The sequence below is a fragment of the Prinia subflava genome, chromosome Z (assembly GCF_021018805.1).
Source record: "Prinia subflava isolate CZ2003 ecotype Zambia chromosome Z, Cam_Psub_1.2, whole genome shotgun sequence".
Classification (NCBI taxonomy): Eukaryota; Metazoa; Chordata; class Aves; order Passeriformes; family Cisticolidae; genus Prinia; species Prinia subflava.
In genome coordinates this window covers 50,457,539-50,468,340 of record NC_086283.1, presented here as the reverse complement: position 1 = coordinate 50,468,340, position 10,802 = coordinate 50,457,539, and positions in this window count along the sequence as shown.

Genomic DNA, 10,802 nt, shown 5'->3' with positions numbered 1-10,802 from the left:
AGGGTGACTTAACTTTTTAAACCTCAGACAACGTTTGTGTTCATTTAGAGTGCAGAGTGAAGTTTTCAATTAATTCATGTTTTATTTTAGCTGTTAGCCTTAATTAGGTGCATTCAGGAGAAATCACTTCCCCTCTAATATAAAATCACGGAGCTTGCGACACATGGAAATTATAAACACTTTGAGATGGGTGTTGGTTTTGCAGCAGCCGAAGAGCAAATATTTACAGTACATTATGCTTCGCTTCACTTCTAAATTATTATCTTCCCCTTTGGAATAATCAGTTTGCCAAAGACAGATTTCTATTAAAGTTAGTGCCCTCTTCATCCATTTTGTTGCAGACAATTATTTTTCCCACATTTATATATTGAAATTTCTTGCCCTTGTTCTCTGCAGAATGAAATGAAAACTGAGGAATTCTTAATTTGTCATCTCTTTTGTCCCTGAATCACACCATAGCTTCTGACAAACTCTTCCACTTCTGTGAGCTTGTCTTTCTTTTTTCAAAATAAAAATACAAATACTTAACTTCCCAACAGAGATATTAATTATTCATCTCCATAATAAGATCTCAAAATATAAATTTATATGTAATGTTAATTAGTGGTATCATAATTACTTATTCCAAAAACCCAAAGAAGCTGTTACCTTACAGATTACTTAAACTAGTGCTAAAATATTCCTATCTTTGGTGTCACAGAATTCACTTATGGGAAGTTAAATATAAGAAAAATAATACTATGACATAAAGGAGAAGAAATAATTACATATGCTGTTCTTATTCCCCTGATATAGCTTTTGCAGTGCACGATGTGCTATTAGGGTTTGCAATAAAAGTGCAGCAACCTGGCTTTGCACTTACAATAGCTAAAACCATCTGCGTACGTGTAAAACCTTTGCTGGCAGGTTTCCATGTGCGGTTCGTGCATTCCTTCTCCTGTGCAATTTGAAGCTGTCAAAAACTAATTAAATAATTATGTGGTTGTTACTGCAGCTGTGTATATTCTTCATTACATTATAAGGCTGCGGTTTGAGGCACTCTCCTGCTCAAGGTTTCAAAATATTAGTAATGGAAGGTGTGTTGTCACTGCATGTTCAGCTGCTGCCAGAAAAAGCAGAGAGGGAAGGGAACAGCCTTTCATGTCAGTCTATCATTACACTTCATACTGTATGTTCCCTTCATGCAGCACAGAGGTGAAAATATAAATTGACTTCTTGCAGTCCTTTCTTGCTGGTCAGGATTTGGCATGGCCTGTCCTGAGTAGAAGACAGAGAAAAGCCCTTGCAGTGCTTCCACAGTGGGTGGGTGCATAAGCCTGTGTGTTGTTCTGCAGTGCCTCTCAGCCTGGCGAGGTGATCTGGAGGCTGACAGCAGAACAAGAGAGAGGCTGTGGAGAAGACCACTTCATCATCTCCTTGGCCAAGAAGGACACTGCTACAAGTCATACTCTTGACTCACTCCCTGACGCCAAGGAAAGCACTCCCTGGGCCCAACTGCCCCAACGGTAAATCATGGATAACTTTGTACTACCTTCTCCAAGAACACATCAGCAGAGCTTGTTAATGACACTGATTTAACTTGATCTCAGACTGAGGGTGCTACCCAGATGCAGTACAGTATAACAATAACCTGTCATTGTCAATGATGCTAGATTGCCACATCACCACTCAAGAGCACTAACTTTTTAGTTGAAGAATAAGGAGCTGTCACTGCAAAAAAAACCAGTCACTAGTTATCCCCCTACCCTTCTGTTGGAAATTATTCTTGTACACAGAAAAAACATGGTTACTATTTACATTTAATAAAATAGGGTATATGAGTACCAGGAGGAAGTCCTGCTTCAAGTCTCCTGCCCACAGGGAGAAAGAAAAGGGTAGCAGTCCCAGTGAAGAAGGCATCTGGGAGCTCTCCACAGAGGAAGACATTTCTCAAGACTACTTAATGATTCCACTGGGGCACCTAATCCAGGTAGTGCTGCTCTTTCCCAACCAAACTAGCCTATATTAAAGATGTTTTCCCCTGCTACAGAAGACATGCCCTGTTTACACCTGCAGTAATCCAGTGTGCAATTTACAGTCATCTTTTGGAGGAACAGCAGGTTAGCAAAGCTGCATAATACAGAATGTTGCCAATTTATTATGTTTTTGGAGCAACTTCACTTTTGGTAAATTTTTCCTCTAATTTATGGAAAGCTCTCATCACTTGCGGTTGTCTGCTTCGCTGAATGTTGAAAATATCAATAAAGGGAAAATTTCAGATGAGAATTTTCTTAATATTATACCCGCAGTATAATACATGAGTGCACATGCCTTCTTTTTAATGTCTTCAGACAGTTTAACACTATCCGTCTAGGTGCCACACTGCCTTCCCAAGTGCACTTGGCAGCCATGACAAAATTAAAATCATCTATCTCTGCATTTTTCTTAGAGCCTTTCTCAGACTTTCCTTCAGAAAGCTTATAGGTGAATAAAATCCATAGCAAAATTCCTGAAAGCTAAAATTAAAAGGAAATAAGCTACCTCTCTGAAAACCCAAGCAGGAAGCTAACGAACCTTCCAGTTTTCAAGGGATACGAGGCAGGAATGCATGTCTTTGGGTCCCTCTTGTGGTCCAGCAGCAGCCAGCTGCCACCATCAACATACCCTTGCATGATCCCAAACACACACATGCTCCCAGATCCAGCACAAAGGAAGGGAAAAGGTGCCAGTAATCCATGGTCCGTGTCCATTTCCTATCATTACCAAAAACTATTGAAATTCCAGGGAATTTCAGTTTCCAGGGAAATTCATGTAATACTGTGTACTACTCCATGTGCTACTCCATTTTCCTGTTGAAACCTTCTTTATTCATAAATAATATTTATTATTTATAAAATTATTGTAGATTACAACACAACATACATAAAGGGTATCAGGAAATTACTGTGTTTCCGATAATTTCCAGATATACATCCAAGATAGTATATTTGAGATTTTGAATAAATGTATACTCTAGATTTGTGCATTCGAGATTTGTACATGGTGTATTTCTATACCTAAGATTTTGAAGGCATTCTTTTTCTGAAGCATAGGCTTTGGGATTACTACAAACAAAAGTTTCTTTGGGGCAATATAAATTTCATTTTGGGGGCACCTTTTAAAATATTAAAATATGAAAAATAACCTTATCCACTCTTTCTGAGCTCCAGCCTCTTGATAGGATAACAGCCTCAGAAACAACTTCAGACATCTAGGCTATAGCTTAAAATCACAAACTTGGGAAAGACAAGAGAAAGATGGAGTGAGAAAATTTTCTTTAAAATGGGTGGCCCTGGCCAAAGCAGCATGCTCTTTTTGATACCTGTCTTCATCCAAGCACCAAGGGGCAATGTAGCACCACGAAAGGCTTATGCCATCAGGTCCTGCAGACAAGGTGTTCTGGAGGAGCCTCAGTAGTGTTGCCTTCTCCCTTCACCTCCTCTTGCTACTATTGCAGATCCTCAGAAGGCATAAAATGGTTAAAGAGATATGAAGCAACCAGTGCAACATCTGAAGTCATAAAGAACAGCAGCATGTGAGGTTAGAGAAACGTGTGCTAATGAAGGAGGTTCATCCAGAAAAAAGGCTGCTTGTTGCACCCCTGCTTTCTCCATCATCCAGCTGCCTACACTGGCCATATCCATGTTCAACTTTGCTAACTAATGGGAAATGTGACAACTTCACATGCTTTTCCTTCACATCCTTCACCTCAGGCCCTCAGAGGTCTCCCATCCCTCCCAGATATAAGTGTTCAGCTTTGTCCATGTTCCTAAAAAAATCCTGATATGCCACTCATCCCCCCTTGCCTCTGAACAACTCCCCAGAGCTGCCAGAGATTCCACTGAGCCCCCTTCTACTAACTCCCACTGACCCCTCTCAAATTTCTTCACCTGCCTGCACCATCATCCCCAGCATCAGGTCTAACACTGCTACAAAAACACACTTTTCTGCCCACAAAGAATTACCTTGGTTTCACCCACAGGGAAGTAAAATTCAACTTTGCCTGTGCTACAGAGAAGCCTTAAACTACTTGGAGTTTATTTGTAATGTTGGCTCCCTGCTACTTGCCACAAAGGAACTGTTAAAGGAAGAACTGATTTTCTCCAGACTAAGGGCAAATGTACTAGTATATATATCAAACATCCATCGGTGTAGTGTGGAACAACTTGTATCTACAATTTTGGCAACCAAACTCCCTACACACTTTCTTGGGTCCTATAAACACCAATATACATCAGTGTGTTCAGACAAAACCTCATTGTTTCCACATAATCCTGTAATCCACATATCTAGTGACTCAACATTAGAAAGACAATCTTAAAGCTTTTGCCTTAAGACTGTCCACTTTCCTAGCTTCCCATTTCAGAAATATTTACATCTTCCTACATTCCTCATATATTCAAGGAGCTTTTAAAACTTGCCTAAATACAAATAACTTGATGCATGTGAAAAGATAATACAATCTATTTCTACCAGTGGAAAATCTGTAACACTGGACAATGCATATTTTGAAAGGAATAAAAAAATAGTAGAATTAGTCTTTCATGCATTATTGTTGTCCTGCTTCCTTTTAGAGGAAAGTCAGACCTTTCCCACATAAAGATAATGTGCCTCCACTGCTTGGAAAACCACCCCATAACAATGTTAATTCCTTAAACACCAGAATTATATAGTTAAGGCTGACTGGAACTAAACCTGCATTTCCTTACATCAGCTGCCCTTTTAAGAATACATATGCTTGAAAGGGGAAACTAGTCCAAAAATGTTACCTTATTCAGTAGTTCTCTATTCCTTGACCTACTGCTTGTCAAGGCAGTGTATCTCATAAGTGAAGACTGGCAGACACCTTGGCCACAGACACCAAAAAGTGATTGAGTTTAAAATCTCTGCTGACAGGACAAAAATTGCCAGCAAACTCTCAACTCTGGACATGAGCAGAGGCTTCAGACTTCAGGCTGCTCAGGCAATTAGTAATCATGTCCCAGGGGAAAATGTTTTGCAAGTGTTGGCATCCATCAGTGCTGGTCACTCCTTGTAAGACCCATTCCCAACTGAAACCAGTCAAGCTGGAAAATCAGCTTGAATGTTCAAGAATGTTCTCTTGGAAATAAGGCAAAAAAGGAAGATGTATGCCCAGTGGAAGCAAGGTTAAGCGACACAGGAAGAACAGAGAGATGCTGCTTGCCACTGCAGGGAAAAAATTCATGCAGCCAAAAATCAGCTGGAGTTGATGCTGCCAGAACTGTGGGGAACAGTAAAAAGAGTTTTTCCAAATATGTTACTGGAAATAGGCAGTGTAAAATAACATCAGCCCATTACAGGATGAGTATGGTCACCTCACAAACAGGGACATGGACAATGCAGGTGTATGTCATGCATTCTTTGCCTCCAGTTTCAACACAGATGGACTGTTCTAGGTTAGGTTTCTCAGGGAAGTTCTTCCCACTTGTTGTCAGGGAAATGGTGAATCGACAGTGTTTAATAGACAAAACGAGTAGCCAAGGGCCTTGACATGCTGTTGAAATGGTTCTGGGGGACGAAGAGAATGAGGGTTTGGCAGTTCTTTGCTGGGGGTAGGCAGTCTTTGCCTGGACTGGAGGGAGATGGTTGTGGCTCTGGGTGCTCAGCTGCTCCTACTCAGGGGCTGTGGAATTCTCCTTGCTGCCTGTTGGTGAGCCCGCTGCTTGCAGGGGCTGCCTGTTGACTGGGACTTTCCAGCACCTGACACTACTGGGACACCCTCACCATCTGCATGAGCATTTCAGGGGAAGACTGGGCCCCCCACCTCCTCCCTCTGTCCAGAGAGAAGGTTCCTGCTGCTGGCTGACTGGAATATCGGCAGCTGCCTCTGTCAGGATAACTGCACTGTACACATGGGAATTTCTATTCTTGCTTTGTTGTTGTTGCTTGCTCTGCCTTCTTACATACATATATATTTTCTAGTAGAGAACTGTTATCCCTTTTCTCATATTTTTCCCTTGAAGCCCCATAATTTTGAAAATTACAATAATAATTTAGAGGGAGAGGATCATCTTTCCATTCCAAGAAGGTTCCTTCTTGGCAGACACCTGTCTTCTAAACCAAGACACAGACCAAGGGTGGGTATCAGTGCCCTGAGATGGAGGATCATAACTGCAAGAATTATGAACTCCCAGTCAACCCCAAAACTGTGCAGGACATCCTGCTCCAGTTGGATCCCTACAAATCTATGGAGCCTGATGAAATTCACCCAAGAGTCCTCAATTAGCTGGCTGATGCAATTGCAAAACTTCTCTAGATGATTTTTAAGTGATCTTGGGAATCCAGAGAGGTCCCAGCTCACTGGAAGACAGTGAACATTGCCCTGATATTCAAGAAGGGCAAGAAGGAGGATCCAGGAACCTACCGGCCTGTCAGTCTCAGTTCAATAAAGTTATGGAGAAGTTTATTCTGGGGGTACTGAAAAACACCTGGAAGACAATGCAGCCATTGGTCACAGCCAGCACAGCTTCATGAGAAGAAATTCCTGCTTATCAACCTGGTTTTCTTTCATGACAAGGTAACCCACACAGCTGACCAAGGGAAGCCAGTAAAGTTTTTGACACTGTCTCTCACAGGATCCTTCTGGGCCTAATGTGCAGCCCACAGCTGGACAAACACATCATGGAATGGGTGAGCACCTGGGTCACAGGTTGGGCACAAAGGGTTACAGAGAATGGGGTGACATCAGAATGGGAATCTGTCCCTGGAGGGGCTCCACAGGGCCCCATCCTCGGCCTTCTGCTCTTCAACATCCTCATAAATGACCTGGACACAGGACTGGAGGGGACACTGAGCAGGTTTGCAGATGATACAAAACTGGGAGGAGCTGTTGACTCCTCCAAGGGGAGGGAGGCCCTGCAGAGAGACCTTGACAAATCAGGGCTCTGGACAATCCCCAGCCCTATGAACTTCAACAGGGGAAAGTGCTGGATTGCTGGATTCTGCATCTGGGATAGGGCACCCTGTGTGTATGGACAGACATGGGAATGAGACATGGAAAGCAGGGCCATGGAAAGGAACCTGAGGGTCCTGGCAAACTGAACTTGAGCCAGCAGTGCCCTGGCAGCCAGGAGGGATAACCCTGTCCTGGGGGGCATCAGGCACAGCTGGGCAAGGGAGGGGATTGTCCTGCTCTGCTCTGAGCTGGGGCAGCCTCACCTCCAGTGCTGGGGGCTGGTTTGCATGCCACAATGTAAATAGGATATTCAACTATTAGAGAGTGTCCAATGGAGGGCAACAAAGATGATGAAGGGCCTTGAAGGGAAGCAAGGTCTCTTGATCTGTTCAGACCAGAGGAGACTGAGGACAGACCTCACTGCAGTTACAACTTTCCCAGGAAGGAAAGAGGAGGGGCAGGCACTGATCTCTCCTCTCTGGTGACCAGTGACAGGATCCAAGAAAGTGTCCCAAAACTGTATCTGGGGAAGTTTAGGTTGGCTATTAGAAAGGTTCTTCACCCAGAGGGTTTTGGGGCACTGGGACAAGCTTCCCAGGGAAGTGGTCACAGCACCAAGCCTGACAGATTTCCACAAGCGTTCACACAATGCTCTCAGGCACATGGAGACATCTTGGGGCTGGTGCTGTGCAGGGCCAGGAGCTGGACTCGATGATTCTTGTGGCTCTCTTCCAGTTCAGCCTATTCTGTGATTCTGTGGACTTGTGACCTCCAAAACAATCTTTCTTTGATTTTCTTATCTATGCCCTCTTGTCCAATCTGAAATCTTTTCTGGGAAGAGTTGGGGGACTTTGGATTATTTACATTAGATTTTCAGGCATCCAACAGCCTCAGGAGAGAGCAGTGCTTGTTCACACTGGACACTACTGAAAACCCTCCACATTCCACTCTGGCACAAGGAGGGCATCCAGCCTCTAAGATGTCTGCAGCATGAATCCCATCTTTCCCTGTTTATCCAGAATGGCCAGAGACAGAAGCTACAGCTGTAGGGGAACAGGAAGTGTGATGTCCCACCACAGGGGCTGAGTGCAACAGGACAAAGCACAGGTCCTTCTGTGATCCCACGGGCACAACTTCCAACACAGCTCCGTTCATGCACACCTGCACTGTGCTGCTACACAAGATACAAAGATACTGTCCAGAACTGAGTAGTTTTCTGGGTCTTGTCATACCGTGTAACTGTTATTGTCAGTGCTTCAAAAGTGACTTTTGGAGGTAAAAGACGGGAAACTTCCCCCCAGAAAGAACAATATTATAAACTCATATTCTCTCTCATCTGCCTGAAGCTTTCACTTTTAACTCATATTACAAAAACACAACTATAACAAGTTTATCTTAAAACTTAAGCAAATATTTTCACTTTAATACCTAAAGATAACACATAGGTCTAAAGATAACACATAGGCAGTCTGATCTTAGAGAAACTAAGAACCATCACTGAATCTCAAAAATACTGAATTGAAGGAAGATCAATATTTCTGAGTCCACAGAGTGCACAACTTTGAGTTTTACAGCCCAATTGTTACAGGCAAGCAACTTGAGAAAATCTTGGTGTAAAAGGGATTTTGGCCCATGCCATTTATCGAATTATGGTTGTTTTAGATTTTTAAAGTCAACAGAAACACATCAGTTCAAAAGAACTGAGTATCTGACTCCTCATGTTTACATATTGATATATACACATACATGTAAGTATATGTACGTAGACTGAAAGAATTTAATTCTTTTTGCAAAGTAATGCTTCTTATAAACAGTAAATTAGAGAAGTCAATACTATCTCTATTCTTTTTTACAACAAGAAATTTGCAAAATGAGCAACTTGTCACATTCTCTACCCCTAATTTAATATAATATTCAAAAAATCTATTAACCTGAGAACTAAAAACACGTGAGGGTTGTAAAACCATCCACTTAATAAAAGACTTACAATGTTTTTAGCTAACTGAAGAACTTGGATTTAGGTTGATGGAAAGGATTATTGCTTAATATTTTCCATAATGCCAGAAATCTTGTCAAAATCTCCTGGTTGCTGTGACAGTAGGAGACATCTGTTTTATGGAGTGAGCACATATCCTGGAATGTCTGACATCATTGTCACAAACAGGCTTCACTACCCCTTCACATGCTGAGCCTGGTTTACACTTCACAGAGGCATGGAAAAAGCACATAGTCTGCTTATGCCAGCAGAAGCTTTGTTGTAGACAAAGTCTAACAGATTACAAAGTCCCCTTGCCAGCATCCTTTAACTCATATAGTGAAAAATTGCAGGCTGTACTAGCACATGAATAATTTTGCCTTTTCCACTGCACCACAGGTTTGACATGTAACTTCCATCAGGAGAATTTGCCTCTCCTGTTCCAGCTTGAGGGTTGGGATCGGTGGTGCAGTCCAGTTGGAAGTAATTTCCTAGTGGTGAGCCCTATGCCTATGTTCATACTGGATCCACTACTGTTTGACATTGTCATGAATGACTGGGACATTGATACACAGTCTGCCCTCACCAAGTCTGCAGACAGTACAACCATGAGGAGAGGCTCATATGCCAGAATGTCCAGGACAGCCTGGAGAAATTGGGTCATAGGACCCTCATGAAGTTCAACAAAGTGCAAAGCCTTAACCTTGGGGAGAAACAACATCAGGGGCAGGTACACACTGGGTTCTGAACTGGCGGAAAACCAGCTCTGCAGAGAAGGGACTGGTGTTCTTATGCACACTAAATTGACTATAAACCAACAATTTGAAGCAAAAAGTGTCAGCAGCCTCTGGGAAGAACATTGCATGCAGTTTGAGGGACATGATCCTTTCACTCCACAAAGCCTTGGTGAGATATATCAAGGCTCAGCCCAGTTCTGGGCTCCTCAGAACAAAAAGAAGCATGAGCAGACTGAAGCCAGTCCTACAGAGGGACACAAAGATGATGAAAGGACTGCAGCATTTTTCATACAGGAAGAGCGTGAGAATGCTGGCTTCTTCCTCTGTAGAAGACTCAAAGGTATCTCATCAGAGATACCATTGTGTACTTATGAGCTACTCAAAGGTATCTCATAAGTACAAAATGTTTTAGTGCAGAGATGACAGAACTCTCTTCCATGATGCCCACCAACAGGACAAGTGATCATGAGCACAAATTAAAATACTAAATCTCATCTGAAAATATTTTTTACTGTGAAGACAGTTGAAGTCTGACACAGGTTTCCCAGAGAGGCCACAGCATCTCAATCCCTTGAGATACTCAAAATCCAACTGGATGTGTTCCTATGTAACTTGCTCCAGGTTGCTCTGCTTGTCAGAGATTTATAGACCAGGGAATCTCAAGACAAACCCTCCAAACTCAGCCTTTCTGCAGTTCTGTGACAGTAGTATTGGCAAACCTTTGGAACTACACTGAAGTTTACAGATCCATGTCCCTGGACAGACATCTTCCAACTCTATCTACACCAACAGAAGGTGTTAGCCTCTCAAGCTATGAGATTTTTCACCAGGACTTTTATTTCTCAAATTCTTAATTTTATAACAGATACAGGCATGTTTTCTATATGAGGGAACTGACTCAGTTCTGAGGAAAAGATCAGATATAGAGGTCTACTACGGCTTTTTAAGATCATGATAGTTAGCTAAATATGTTTCACCTGCCTGTTTTATACAGTCTCTGTACTTCAGAGTAAAGAAATTATTCACTGAAACACCATTAGAATAATAAGAAAGTCTTTCACAGAATGGGGAATTATTCAAATATATTCTCTTAGATTCTGCTGACACAAAGCTCTCGGATGAGGCACAGGAAAGCATACACATGCTAGCTGTAATC